The sequence below is a fragment of the Felis catus genome, chromosome A1 (assembly GCF_018350175.1).
Source record: "Felis catus isolate Fca126 chromosome A1, F.catus_Fca126_mat1.0, whole genome shotgun sequence".
NCBI lineage: Eukaryota > Metazoa > Chordata > Mammalia > Carnivora > Felidae > Felis > Felis catus.
Window position 1 is genome coordinate 129,507,149 of NC_058368.1, and position 15,865 is coordinate 129,523,013.

At 41.8% G+C, this 15,865-nt stretch overlaps 2 long non-coding RNA genes across 3 annotated transcripts in view; one reads left to right on the plus strand and one right to left on the minus strand.

Annotated features, from left to right (window-relative positions):
* LOC123386503 overlaps positions 1-15,865 on the plus strand; it is a 108,996-nt gene that overhangs the window by 53,498 nt on the left and 39,633 nt on the right. The window lies entirely within an intron of this gene.
* LOC109501522 lies at positions 7,941-13,590 on the minus strand. Of its 2 annotated transcripts, none has more exons than XR_002159646.3 (5): positions 13,341-13,590; positions 12,479-12,557; positions 10,667-10,748; positions 8,947-9,139; positions 7,941-8,290 (listed from the first exon to the last, which is right to left on the minus strand). It is a non-coding gene; the product is annotated as an uncharacterized LOC109501522 (long non-coding RNA). The 2 variants fall into 2 exon arrangements; XR_002159645.3 differs by having other exon boundaries at positions 7,941-8,247; positions 13,341-13,589.

The window sequence follows — 15,865 nt, forward strand, 5'->3', positions numbered from 1 at the left end:
GGGTCTTACTGCATTCTGACTGGTGTCCTTATGAGAAGAGATTGGGATACACGGGGACTCCAGAGATGTGTGTACCCAGCACAAAGACGGTGCAAAGAAAACAAGAAAGATGGCCATCGGCAAGTCAAGGAGAGAGGCCTCACCAGAAATCGCACCTGCTGACACCTTGACCTCAGACTTCCAGTCTCCAGAACTATGAGAAAAGAAGTGTCTCTTTCAGCCACCTAGATGAGGGTGTGTGTTATGGCTGCCCTAGCCAACTAATAGAAACACAGGGTGGGAGAGAGGGCAAGAGAAAAGGAATAAAAGAACATTTAAAATAGCAAGAAGGAGAGGAAGAAGCAGCAGCATCATTCATTGAAAACCTGATTAATAGTACTCCTGAAAATGACATAGAAATACATCTCTCTGACCTTAGAAATACATACTCACTTTGCAGAAAAGAGAACATAAGGCCAACAAGAACAAAATTACTATGCGATGTCAGTCAGTTGTTTCTTCCCCTAATGTTGGACTTCAGGTCTCCTGGCCTTGACCTTGGGCCCTCTCTCTCCACTGTACCCCTCAGGGCCTTGATGCGAGCAGGCTTGCAAGGCCACCACCTCCACACTGGGACTTCTGCACCCACGCTCCTGCTATGACTACAATAGTCTTCCCCAACCCCAAATGTCTTGTAATTCTCTCACTTGCAGCCTCAGCAGCCATCCTTTGTCCTCAGGTTCAAGTACAAACTTGTCCCTGAAGGTCATTATTTCTGGTCCTCAAGCAGAGCTGTGCTCTCTATTGTATCTAGACCTTCTTGTGCCCCCCTTCTGTCCAGAGCTTTCCCCACCTGCCCTCAGTCCCTGCTCTTTGAATCGCAAGCTCTTCTACATTTTTCAAGTCTTTGGGTCTTCTTTAGAGATCACTTCTTCCAAAGCCCGGATTCTGGATTAGCTGGGTTTTTTTTTTTCTAAATTCTCCCCATAATTCCCATTTTAGTGCTCATCATATTATATTGTAATTGAGACTCCAATGGGCCATGAACTGGATAGGAGCAAACACCAAGATTGTCTCACGCCTAATAAATAAAAGGTGAGGGAGTTATGTTATGTTTCAGAGATGTTTCACTTGCTATTATGTATGTTTTAGGGAGGTATCATTTTCACTGCTTTGGATTTCAGCAGACATTTGTTAATCTGACTAGCCCATTGTTCCCGGTAGATGCTTAATAAATACTAGCTGAATAAATGAAAAACCAGGTTATCACAATATGCGCTATCAGAAAGCAGGAGGGAGGTTGCATATCATAGCTGCCTGAGCTTTATCAGTGATTTTTACATCTGACCCATTTTACTCTTCTTCACCCAAAGAAATTGTATGACCACAGAACACAGGATGGAAGTGTTCCTGGAGGTCATATAGGAAACAGAACTGCTGAGAAGAGGATTAAAAGCCTTGAGGAAGAAGTAGAAGAATTTTGGGAGGCTTCTGGAATGGGTATTTCTAGGACCAGTCCAGTTCTGGCCCTGCCAGACCAGGTGGACAATATCCCCAGGGAGCTCAGGGAAGAGGGGCAGAGGTAGGCTTTTTGTCTGACTGTCTTCAAATCTAGCCAAAGCCCTGCACACTGAGAGGTTAGATGATTTCCCCAAGGTCGTGAGGCCAGCCAGGTGGACGGGTAGGGGCTAGGTTTGGAACCCAGGAAGTGCAGCTCCACTTGATGGTAAGATGAATTTCCTGAATTCTTCCACTGATGAGAAATGGTGGTTGAGGGTCCTAGACCCAGACTTCCTCCCTGGAGGGGTTGAGTTGTTGCTCTGCTTCTTGCACATTTGACACGTTGGAGAGACCCAGCAGGCCCCTTCAGAAGGAAGGATTTTTGTCTCTGCACGTCCAGATTCTTACCAGTGGAATGTCACCAGTCAGAAGAGGCAGGTGGCAAATTTAAGTAATTAGTGAAAATCAGGACTCACAGTCTTGAGAATAATTAATGTTGTCTTCTAATCTCTTTCCTCTGGGGGAAATTTTGCATATTGCTTAAAAGAAATGTCATCTACGCCTCACTGTTTCCAGAACCTTGCTGTGAATAACAGCACTTCCAGAGCCTTGCAGAAGCATCGTTTAAAGGGTCTTTACCTCAATTACCAGCCAAGCCCATACATTTCCCTGCAGATCTGATACCACATAGGCCCCTGTAATGGTAGAACTTGCAGGAATGATCAGATATGTGGTTACAAGGTGTCAGGGAGCCTCCTGTCCTCCATTGCCAGTTGGCACCTAAAGAGCAGTGATTGGGACCCCACAGAAAAATACAGCCCAGATGTTTTGAAGAGTTACAGAGAAGCTTCACAGGAATGATACTGCATGGTATGCAGGGAAGGATGAGAAGAATATTCACAGGCAAAGAGGGGCAGAGATTGCAGACAGAGAAACAAGAACAAAGGGAAAAGAGGTGAAGATGCAGGAAACAAACAAGGAAGAGACCATTGTGTTGGGTTTTCTAAAATGAGAGAGGACAAAAATTCTGCAAAGGGAGACTACAGGTATTTTGTGGTGCACCTTTGAGTTCAGCCAAAGAAATGGGTTTGATCTGGAAGATATTAGAGCATCATTGAAAAAGTTTTTGAGGAAAGGCATGCCATGAGTATCTTAGAACTGGAAGGTATCTCTCTGAAGGGAACAGAGAAGAGAGAGGACTTAGCCAAGGGAAACCCAGAATTAGGAGCCAGGTCTCTTGACCCACAGTCCAGGGCTCTGTACACTGATTACCCCCTCTTGCCAGTCCATTAATTATGTCTGATCGCATGGCACCTGAGTGGTATTGGCCATTGTTCCTTTCTGTTTGTTGTTTTTTCTTTATCAGACTCCCATCCCCACTTCATAAATAAGGTGTGCTCACGTGGGTAAGAAGCAACTAGAAAGCTACCGTGTCTTGGTGGCTTAGCATGTCCCAGGCCCAGAGTTAAATGCCTTCTATACATTTTCTCATTTGATCTTCACCATATCCCTATTATCCACCTAATAATTGCTCAGAGACTCTGCCAAAGATCTCACAATCACAAAGAGAGGAGGTCAACAAGATATGGAAGTATCCTAAGTGTTTGTTGATGGATGAACAGACAAAGAAAATAGATAAAAACGTACATGCAATGGAATATCACTCAGCCTTTAAAAAGGCCACTTGCAACAACATAGATGAAACTGGAGCGTCTTACGCTAAGAGAAGTAAGTCAGACACAGACAAATACTGCGTGATCTCACATGTGGAATCTGAAAAAGTCCAACTCATAGAGGTAGAGGGTAGAATGGTAGTTGCCAGGCTGGGAGATGGAAAGATGCTGGTCAAAAAGTAGAAAGTTTCAGTTATGCCGTATGAATAGGTCCTGGACACCTAGTGCACAGCATGGTGACTATGGTAAGTAATACTGTATTGTTAACGTGAAATTTGCTAGGAGTAGATCTCACGTGATTTCACCACAAAAAAAAGGTAACTGTGTGATGATGGATGATTAGCTTGATTGTAGCAATCATTTTACAATCTTTATGCATAGAACATGTTGTATCCCTTAAGTACTATATAAACAATTTTTATTTGTTGATTATACCTCAGTAAAGCTGGGAAAGATAGTAGATATTCATGAGGGGGGAAAAGGAAGCGAGACTAGGATTCCACCATTGATGTCCTTTCTCCAAAAACCAAGGTCCTTCCACTATGCCTTTAGCAGAGGGTGATGCCCAGGGTCCTTTGAAGATCCCTGAAATCAAAATATGTGGACATGATTCCACTTTTCCCATGACTGAATGCCAGTTGTCCCCATCCTGATGTTGTTCTGACCACTGTAGCCATGACAGGGAATTGATCCACACCTGCCTGGCTCACTTCCTTATGATGTCTCTGCCAGCATGTCTCTGCATGCAGATGTCTCTGCAAGTGGTAGGTGATGCTTATTCTGATGAGCACAAGCAGCAAGCTCTTGTGCTATGGCCAGATACAATTCAGCTCCCCTACTTATGGGCAGAGAGAAGTCATATGTGTATTGTAAGCTGATAGAAACCAGCCCCCCCACATTCTGGGCCAAATAAGACTTGAGAGGGGTGGGCAGAAGAGAGAGAGAATGAGATCCCCTTCCACCATTCGACTCAAGGTCATATATCCTAACATGAGACTGAGAAAGGAGGTAGAAAATTGCCATTCTTGGGCCATCTCAGTCCTGGGGTGCTTTTTATAGTGACAGCATATCACCACATGGAGTTAATTCTAGCATTTAAGAGTATATTTTTTCATAAAATATAACCCTTCAATTCAAACCAACTTCAACCTGTGCTGAACAGAAGAAAGCAGTGGGCTGTTCAGTGCTGGAAGAAAAAGAGGTATGTTTTATACATCACCAATACAGTCCCTTCCTGAAGAGTTTTCCAGGGTAATTTGCACTACGGGACACATTTTCTTTGCATTCTGCCTTTAAAACCTAACCTCCAGTAAGATGTAAGTCCACTCTACGTTCAAACCATTATGGAGAACTCCCTTCTGCTTCTTTGATCTCTCCATATAATCTCTCACTTTTTGCTCTTCAAGTCCAAAGCCACAAGCTGTGTGTGGTGGTAAGAAACTCAGGGTTGATGAAAGAGTTGGCTGGGGCTCAGAACACATGGCTTTTTTTTAAAATGAAAAACCATCTAGTACCATTCTTCATTCATTCTACCAGCCTTTTTTGAGCACCTACTTATGAGCCAGATTCTTTACTAGAAACAGGGTACAAGAGTTGTGACCTAATTCGTGACCTGGTAAGTTTTATTCTGGAAGAAAGCACAGAGTACATGGTTTTCTCTGTATTATATAAGGCATGTCATGGGCTACATTAGCATTTTGTTCTCATCCTGCCATTAAATTCACTTTAATCCTTGGTACATTAAAGTATTGGTAATATTACTCCAAAGTTATTTCAGTAGCAAAAAGAACAAACTCTTGCACTCTTTACATGCTCATTTGTTATGGGCTGACTGTTTGTGGTCCCCTCCAAATTTATACATTGAAGTCCTAATCTCCAGTCCTGTCTCTCCTGTTTTGCCATCATTTTTTTAACCACCCCCCCCAACACACAAAGAAATCTGAGATATAGTACTCTCCAAGTCAAAAAGCATTGACAGCTTGTCTGTTTACTAAAATCCTTATATGAATGCCTCTGTCCAGCCCTCTGTAACATACTCGCAACCTCCTTTGCTTGCCTTCTTGCTGATGGCTCCCCTGGCTTTACAGTGGAGACGTGGGGCTCTCCAAGCATCCCCATGCTCCTGTTTCCTGCCTCCACACAGATCTCTCTGTGTCCTCCCTCTGGAATGTCCTCCTGCCTATATTTACCATCAAGGTTCATCTCAATAGCCATGAACCAGTCTCTGATCTCACCAACCATACGTGACTTTTCCATCCTTTGAATTTCATTTGAGCATCCCTTTTGGAATTTCTCTGACTTCACCTTCCATTGAGTTATGTTTGCAGTGTCTTAGACCTTCTCCTAGACTGTGGGTTCTTTAAAAACTGAGGGTGCTGCTTGGTCAATATGCTGCTCTGCCATTAGTAGGCAATTAAAGAGTCCCAGAATGAGGCTATGCATTTCTAAATCATTTGAAAGCAATCTCCAACCATACCTTTCCTTCTTGACTCTTTGAAGCATTGGTCATTCTCTGTATACATAATACAGGTATCTAATTGTGTGCTAGAAAATCTAAATTGGGATAGCCAAAGTTAAAACTCAGAATATTCCATGTAAATAGCCAGAGTCTCGTATTCTGTTAGAACGCTGAAAAATCTGAGGACCCTGGATCTCCCCTCACAGTGACCCTTGGAAAGAGCAGATTTGCAGCTGCCTTCTTTGCAGGTCATATGCCTGCTCCAGTCCTCCACAGTTACCTGTGTCACCCACCAGGTCCCCTGGTTGTTTGAATTTGCAAGCCCCTGGTCTAAATCATGTGTGGCTTTTGCCATTTCCAAAGAACCTAGCTTTGGATGTTGGGCAGAACAAAAATCCTACACTTAAAGCCTTGCAAGTCATTTTTTAAAAAATGCACTCCTCTGAATACTAACACTGAGAATCCTGAATGATTTCTTGATGTACTTCTTCTTTCTGAAAAGGTGTCTCCAAGTACCTTTAGAAATTATAAATCGACAGCACGAAAGTCAGCAGCACAAAGGCAGCATGAAAGTCACTTCAATGAATATAAAAATAAAACAAAATTGTAACATGTGAAAATGTCAAACCCTCATTAAAATACTGGAAATGTCATTTAATAAAAGAAGCTTGGAGATTCACATTGTTAAACTGAGATACTGAGGAACCTTATGCACATATTTTTAACACATAATCAAGAGAAAGAACTGAACTGGGAACTGTAAGGAAAATAATTTTGCCATATGCACCCCAAAATGTAGTAAATAAACAATGAGCAGAGATATGTATTTACTCTTTGAATACAACATCAGGTCCCCAGAGCTGTGCGACAAGTCAACAGTGTGTATTGCATTGAGAAAAAGAACTCACTTTATTAAACATCGACAACAAAATCCTCCACAAATGTCTTCTCTAATAGAAATCACCTTCACTGCTAATTCGAAATTTGGAGGAATAGCCTTTTATTAAACTACTTACAAATAGCTTTTTAGACGTCAGAATATATAATCATAAATCAAGCCAAGATTATTGCATTAGCCTCAAATAGACTCAGTCAGAGAACCGCAGTGGAGGTTTTTTAATGCCCTTCCTTCCAATTTTACCCATAATACCTTGCAATGCAACTTAATTTTGATATTGAGTCTTTCATAAAAGTTCTATCTTTACTAACTCAGATAACACTGTTAGAAAATTTAAATGAAAAACGAAACATGGCAAGGAGAAAAAATTAACAGAGATAGTCAAGGGACTCCAGTTACAGCTTCGAGTGAAAATAGAAAATATATGGAAAGTCAATGATGAAGTGAGACAGAAAAGCAGGCTCCTATGTTTAAGCTGCGTAGTAAGTGAATTTTCACCAGCTGTGGCCTACTGGCTTGAATAAACAGAATAGAGATCATGGAAGAAGTCTGCCATAGCATGAGGGAGTAGCAGGAAAGCATACAAAACAAAATGGGCATTATAATCGGACTTTGCAATGATCTTTGAGTGCATTTCCAACCAGAGAGTGTATCTGAATGGCCGAGAGCATAGCTTTGGAGTTGGATTTCCTGGTGAGAGAGGGCAAGTTACTCTCTGTCCCTCTGTTTCCTTATCTATAAATTGGAAATGACAATGCCCTGCCACGGAGCTATTGTGTGGTTAAGGGAGTTAATGCATGCAACATACTTAGGACAGCTCTTGTTACCCTGGCATCCTTCATGTTGGCATCAAGGTAGATTGATACATTGAAAAGTCTCAATAGGTATTAAGCTTCAGAACAAGTGCGCTCAATCTGTTGACTTATTCCCTTTGAAAAGGAACGTACAATGAAACAAGTCATAAAATAAAAATCCAACATTTTGGAGCAAGAAAATAAAAAAGATCTTTAAAAAAAACAAAAAAGAGGGGTGCCTGGGTGGCTCAGTTGGTTAAGCGGCCGACTTTGGCTCAAGTCATGATCTCATGGTTCGTGGTTTGGAGCCCCACATCAGGCTCTTTGCTAACAGCTTGGAGCCTGGAGCCTGCTTTGGATTCTGTATCTCGCGCTCTCTCTCTCTCTCTCTCTCTCTCTCTCTCTCTGCCTCTTCCCTGATCACACTCCATCTCTGTTTCTCTTTCAAAAATAAACAATAAAAAAAAAAAAAACAACCAAAGGAACCACTTAAAGCCAAAAGCAAATGGATCTAGAACTACTGGACCAGAATAAAATCAAAACATCAAGGTGTTTTCCAAACTAGAAGTAAAATGGTTTTTTAGGTAGGTTCAGTCTCTGGGAGAGAGGCAAATAGCTATGCACACAAAGTCAAATGATTAATTTGTTATCAGAGACAAGCTGTGAGTCTAGTTTTATTGTTCGTCTTTTCCACATTTGGATGTGTTGTGCTCCTCTTCCATGATCTGGCTTTTCCGTTCAGCCCTTGCCATAGACATGTTTATTTGGAGAGGTATTTGCCCTTTGCTCACAGTGGATTTGGTGGCAGTGGATCACAGGTGGTGCCGCAGAGTATCTGTGTTCCAAGGAAATGGTTCTGACTGGAGGCCAAAGCAGTTCTCAGAAACCATTTAAAGACCTTATGTGGAGACGAGGCCAGACTCATCAAGCAGACATCAGTGGACTCTGATAACAAGAAACAAAGGAACTAGAGGAGTCTCACACCTACCTGGAGAGCAAAGATCAGGACCTGCTGTGAGTACAAGTGACAGGAACAGACAAGAACCAAAAAGGAAACAAAACAAGTATCCAAAGCTCCAGACAATGTATCAAGAACCATGCTATCCAGGGGCGCCTGGGTGGCGCAGTCGGTTGGGCGTCCGACTTCAGCCAGGTCACGATCTCGCGGTCCGTGAGTTCGAGCCCCGCGTCAGGCTCTGGGCTGATGGCTCGGAGCCTGGAGCCTGTTTCCGATTCTGTGTCTCCCTCTCTCTCTGCCCCTCCCCCGTTCATGCTCTGTCTCTCTCTGTCCCAAAAATAAATAAACGTTGAAAAAAGAAAAATTAAAAAAAAAAAAAAAAAGAACCATGCTATCCAGAACAGAACCGGTACATATGAGTAGGTCCATAGATAAATGCAGCGATTAATGACTGAGTAAATAAATGAAAGAAGGGATCATGGGAAAGCAAGCAATAGGACAGATAGAGGTGTGGGTGGGGAAGGTGGTCCTTGGTAACACATGAAACTGGCAAGGAGCCTCCTTTAAGATTGGAGGGGTGATCACGTGTGGCTAGCCAGGGAAATGCCAGTGTGAGTACACAACGCATTGTGCTTGCTTCAGTAGGGAGTAAGAGGGAAAAAACCAAATTGTCATTTATAACCTACCTCTCCTAAACCTAAACAGCTTCTTCCCTTTGCCAAGTGCCCTTTTCTTCACAGGTCTCTAAGCAGCCCTTTGCAATGCCAGCTCCCCAGGTTCCAGCTAGGTCTCATGGGAACGGCACGACGCTGCTCCACTGTTGGTTATTCTCCAGGGCGAAATTCTCTGGGGTCTACCTTATTCCATTCCATTCTTGGCCTTGTTTAGGACAAAGGAGGGAGGGAAGGAAAAGGAGGAAAAAGGATAGTAATTTTTTTTTTACAGATTTAAGTTGAGCTTTATTGAGAGGAAGAAACCAAGAATGTGTATAAATGAAAGAATGCTGTTCCTTCATATCTCAGTCTTTGTCAATATTCCTTATCCAGGATTTCCTAAGAATGGGGCCAGGGGATCGATGGTGTTGCAAGATCTCTCCTTAGGACCGAGCCCCTCATTTCCCCAGCTGCTTCAGCCGCTGACAACTTTTGATAGAAATTGCCTTTGGCCACAGGGCCATGCCTCCTCCCAGAGAGGAGCCCACAGCCAGTGACTAGATGATACAGAGATACAAAGATCGTCTCAGTCTCCAAGTGCCATGTAGGATCAGCAGTGCTGCAGGGTGCAGTGCAAATCCGCTACCACTCCTGACTTGCTCACTTCCCTGCAAGAAGCACACAATTGTCTGCCTCCGAACCTGTTTCCAGAGAGCCCAATCTAAGACATGGCATACCATGTTTAGAGACACGGTCATAGAAATTCCAATAGGAGAGAAAATAGACCTGCCGTCTATGCTACTTCAACCAACCATTGACCAGATAGTCATGATGTCTGGGGATGGTTAGCTTAAAGGAAGCCTTCTAAGCAGCAGAATTACATTTGGAAAAAAACAAAGCTCCCTTCCCCATGAGAAAGATAACAAAAGAAAGGAAGCTATCACAACAAGGACACAACTGCTACCTAGCAATAGTTTACGATTTCTCACATTGCTATGTAATTGGGATGTTCTCTCATTAAATATACAATAACATATAATCCCTTACTGAATCCAAACAATTTCAGTAATGTTATAACCCTCAAAAACTCAGCATGAGTAGTTTATGTAAAGCAGCAGATAGATGGACTTAACGACTGGCTTGGGATTTGGTAAAACTGCGTGGTGGTATTTGGATGATTGTGTCCAGGAATAATTGTTTCATTCATATTGAATACCAGGAAGGCCTTAGGAATTAAATAATTTATACTGAATTAAGTTAAATAATCTAGCCAACAAACCTAATGAATCATGAACTGCATTCTGATTGGTGGAGAAAAGACATTAGCCCCCAGAGAGTAGCTGTTTTCTCTACATAACCATCCAGGCATGCTACAGATAAATTTGCAAGTTGGCCAATATAGTTGCAAAAGATGAACCAACTGTACGAGATAGATACTGAATTCCCCAGAGTCTGAGCTGACCAGTGCTGACTTGGTGGTGAATACTAAAAAATTATTACAGAAACAATTTAAAGTTATGAACTCAATTTTATCAAATTTATGAAATCAATTCAAGTTATGCAACTGGAGAAATTAACCGTGCTGTTCATTGTAAGACTGTTAATTACTGTTAGAGAGAAGTGTGCCTTTAAAGAGACATACTTAAAGCAGAAATGTTAGATTGGCTTCTGTCAAAATATTGAGCATCCATAATGGTAAGGAATAGTCCAGGATGACAGTGGGACAATTTCTATGAAATATATATAAAATTACCTTTTATTTGCTGTAGCCATTTCGAATAGTCAACACTGAATATTATTTATCTCTGAAGATCTTGAAGAATATCACATAAAAGCTAAAGAATGAATGAAAAAGATAACTAGATGTTTGACATGTTTTCAATAAACACAGGTAATTTAAGAACTTACATGAGCTCTGCATGATGCCTGGGTGGGATTGTCATTATGTTATAAGCTGGACGTTACAGAGTGTGTCCCCCTGAAGCTTTCGATTTCTCCAGGGAGGCTGTTTTCTTTTAGGAAAATAGCCACAGTATCAAAAGTCTTGCTGGGTCTGTAGCTAAGAGGCCCAGGAGGATGCTTTCCTTGGCAGCCGTCACCAGGACCCATAGAGAAGAGCTGTCTTTTCTGTTGCATTCTTTTTTTCCCAAAAGAGTTGAAATCATGATTAAAAACACCAAACATAAGATTTGCTAATTACCAAGTTTATTAAAGGAATACATAAGTTGAACAAAATTTTAAGACATCAGAAGACCTACCTGTCTTTCTCTTTAAGTGACTAGAAGTCACTACATTTTCTAATGCAGGGTAGAACATAACTTTGCAGGTTTTTTAGCTGTATAATTTTTTCCCAAGCATTCTGAGACTATATATACTTTAGGTTTATAGGTCATCTCTTTTTACCTGTTGGTTGCTTTTCTTTCCTTTCTTTAATAGAAGGCTTTATTTACCTCCCTGCCACATATCCATAGGAAGGGTATAATCACCTTTCTGGATGTCTGGTCCAAAGGCCCTGCTGTCTCATTTTTAAGAGTGTCTACATCTAGGGGCGCCTGGGTGGCTCACTTGGTTAAGCGTCCAACTTCAGCTCAGGTCATGATCTCACGGTTTGTGGGTTCGAGCCCCACATCAGGCTCTGTGCTGACAGCTCAGAACCTGAAGCCTGCTTTGGATTCTGTGTCTCCCTCTCTCTCTGTTCCTCCCCTGCTCATGCCCTGTCTCTCTCTGTCTCTCAAAAATAAATAAATGTAAAAAAATTTTTTTTTAAAAAAGAATGTCTACATCTGGGTTTTCAGCACACATTCTTCTCATCTCATAGGGTGGATGTGCTTATCACAAGTTGGGTGTGACAGATAGATTTCCACGGGGGAATAAAACTGAGGATGTTTCTGAAAATCACACTTAAGAAATCAGAAAATGGGGGCACGTAGGTGGCTCATTGGGTTAAGCGTCCAATTCTTGGTTTTGGGTTAGGTCATGATCTCACGTTTCGTGAGTTCCAGGCCCACAGCAGACTCCACACATGAGTGCGGAGCCTGCTTGGGGTTCTTTCTCTCTGTCCCTCCCCTACTCATAATCTCTTTCTCTCCCATAATAAATAAACTTAAAAAGATCAGAAAGACATTTAACATTATTTACTTAGAAATGCATTTTAATAAGTATTAGTAACATCACACACTAAGATATCGCACAGCGCAGAACCAGAAACTGTTGTAACAGTGTTAGGAAGGCAGAGATAGAGACAGAGAGAGAGAGACAAACTTCATCTGACAGGAATGCAACAAGAAAAAAATGTTTAGTAATAGTTGCTTTGAACAGCTTTCTCCCTGGTTTTTCATCCACACATGCTGGCATCTTTTTAGACAATGTTAGAAGGGGTGACGACCTTGTCATTTGATATTAGTAATGGTAGTGCCGTGGTTACTGCAATCAAAAAGCAATGTCTTCGTTCATTTGGACCCCCCACCACTCACTGGTTATGTGACTTTGGGCAAGTTTTCTCAAGGCATTTCATTCACCTGTCTTCATGACACCCAACGCGATGTGACTTGACTTATTTACTTACTGCTTTGCTTTGTTATCTCTCTCGACTCAAATATTTCCTTGATGGCAGAAATTGTGTCCTTTCTGTCTCTCCCAAACACCTAGAATGCACATAGGAGTCACGAAAATATTTCATGAAGGAATGAAGAAGTTAATAAATTTCCTTAAGTCCCAGCATCTTTGTCTGTGAAAGTAATACTACCTGCCACCTTAGAAGGATAAGTTAGCATGCATAAATGAGTTAACATAGAGAGCAAAGCACAGTACCTGAGTATTATTAAGCAAATGTGCAACAGTTTCTTTCCTATCTTCCTCCCCATTGCAAACCAGGTTAGCCTCGGGGTACGTTTACAGTGGTGATCCTCAACCATAATATGTCCTTCTTAAAATAAATATTTTATAAAGTCCTTTGTACTATCCTAAAGTGTAAGTCACAGATACATAACCTACTTGTCAACATAATTTCAAAAAATCTTGTTACATAAAGACGAAATTTTAAAGTGATGTGTGAAAAAAAAAAACTCAAGTGTTTTGACATTTAAATGTTCAGATTTGACTATACTAAAAGACCAAAAAGTCAAAAATTTCCAATATTCTCCCTGGAGTGAGTACCATGCCCAAGGATAACTGCTGGTTTGTCCTTTGCTGATGAGAAGTCATTAAAATAAAAGCTAAACAAGGTGGAAGAAAGGACATGAGAACCAGAAAATTACATCAGAAAAAAATAAGATGCCCTGGGAAGGTGTCCCCCTTTACAGCTGGGCAAGTTATTATGAAGCCCAGGGACCAGCAGAAGAGCCCCTGAGTTTTCACATGCTGCCTGGGAAGTCTACAAAATTATCTTCTGTCAAACCTAATACTGCAAAATGCACTTGTGTACTCACCAATGCACAAAATGTTGGAGACACAAAGAAACCTACAGATCATTGGCTTCAACCTCTTTGTTTTATGAGTGAGGAGATGGAGTCCAGTGAGCATTAGTGAGAAGCCTTTTTGCCTGTTCACCAGATCACATCTTAGTATAATGAATGATGAATCCACTTGAATTAGGGATACTGTATGTCTTGCATCAAGCTGCTATAACAGAATGCCACAGATCACGTGGCTTATAAACAACATCTGGAGGCTTGAAGTCTGAGATTATGATGTCAGCATGACCAGGTTCTATGGAGGGCCCTCTTGTAATTGCATCCTCCAACGGTGGAAGGGGTGTCTTTTGTAGAGGCGCTAATCCCGTTCATGAGGGTCCTGCCTTGTGACCTATGACCAGTGGTTAGCAGCTGGAACCTGAAGAATATTGAAAGTTTGATCACCTCTTTTTTCATGTCATGCAACAAACTGGAAAGTTCGCTGATCACACTCTTCTGTTTGTCCTCGTGGAGGATGCTAAAGAAAACTACCTTGTCTTTGGTCTTGAGTAAACTGGGTGTTTTTCCTGTGATTTGTGGCAGGTGGATCTCGTTTTTCCAAGTCTGGTGTCAATTTTTAAAATGTATTATATAGGTCCTCTCAATTACTGTGTGCTAATTAATGTGCTAAACTCTCTCCTAAAACATCAGGTCAGTTAATATGCCCTGCTTGCATCTGGGGCTTCCCCAGTATTGTGGTACCAGCGTCAGTGTTAGGTCAAACAGAACTGAGCTTGAATTACAGCTTCCCTGTTTATTACTTGGATGACTGTGGGAAAATATTTATCTCCATAAGCCTCAGTTCTTTCATCTTAAATGGGAGTTGTAACTTCTACTTACTAGGTTATCAGAAAGATTTAAGTGAATTATGCATACTAAATACATGTTTACAAACATTTAAGGCTCTTCAAGCCCTTATCAACTAAAACTTTTTAAGGGTTTATTGTTATATAGATGTCTGAGTTTGGGAGCAAAGGGGTAGGTTCGTGTAATGTGGTCATTTAGTGGTATTCCCCCTTCCTAACATCACTTGGTTTCCCTTTTGTAGAATTGCTTCTTTGGTATTCCATGGGGCATTGGTGGGTTGGTAAATCCAGGTGCCCATTTCCCACTTAGAATCTAGAATCTAAGGAGGCCAGATCCTGCCTCTCCCTGGCCCAGGCAATCAGAGCCTGGGCTGGTGACTTTTAACATGGCCAAGCAGATACTCTCCTGGAGAAGTTGAATTTTGAGCATGGGCCAAAGAAATGGTTGAACTTAACTATTTCTTGTGGTAACAAAATTCCTCCTGCTGCAGCTAAAACTAAGGGCCTCCCCTTTATATCCCAGGAAAAGGTATTGAACCCACACAATCAAAAACAAACAAATAAAGGGGCACCTGGGTGGCGCAGTCGGTTAAGCGTCCGACTTCAGCCAGGTCACGATCTTGCGGTCTGTGAGTTCGAGCCCCGCGTCAGGCTCTGGGCTGATGGCTCAGAGCCTGGAGCCTGTTTCCGATTCTGTGTCTCCCTCTCTCTCTGCCCCTCCCCCGTTCATGCTCTGTCTCTCTCTGTCCCAAAAATAAATAAACATTGAAAAAAACAAACAAATAAAAAATGTGTTTCTGATTGGCTCAATTTCAGGGGCCTGAGGAAGACCTGAAAGCAGTCACCAGCTGTTGTTAGCCAGGTGTGTGTCCTTTTGCTCCCAGTCAATTCTATGTATCTGCAGTCAAAACCAGATACAGGTGTGGGAAGCCTGTCTCATGATTCCAAGCCTCTGAGTCCTGCCAGTTGCCATGGACCAGGTTGTAAGGGTTTCCACCACTGTGGAGCCAAGATGACCTTTAAAGAACAAAAAAAGATACCGGTCATGGAAGTCAACGGACCAAGAGCCATACTCGACCATTTTTCCTCTGGTCAGTTCTCCTCATTGCTCTTGTTTCTTTACAATGACACACAATGGCGTGGAGTACATGGAGTAGAATGGGAACCCGGACTAAAGAGAAAAGTAGAGTAAGAAGTTCAGAATGTTTCCCTCTGTCAGCCAGTGTGTGGGTACAGCTTGTTCATTTCAACTTGTTTATTTTTCTATCATGTCCATGGGTATTTGGGGAATGCCTTCTATAGGAACATGGTCAAAAAGAGCATATAGTTAACCAAAATGACTGTAGTTCAATACACCCACAAATCTATATGGCAGAAATACTCAAAAATCCTCCCATCATTGAAAAAATTGTTCTTACAAAGTCTCCTCAAGAACAAAGTAAGTTTTCTGTACTTTTAGTGTGTTCTCCTTGAGTCTCTACAGGGACCTCAGGAAGCCAGGGATGGATGTCTTTAAAATGTCATTAATATCTGGTGCTTGGGATGAGTAAGCAGTGGGTTCAACAATCATTTGAGGGACTGTGTATTCTAAATGTTAATATTACTTGGGAAGATTACTTTGTGTAGGTCATAGAAAAGGGAACAAATCATAGTTTGCCTTTTGGAGAAAGGAGGATTAAAGAAGATATGTCTCGT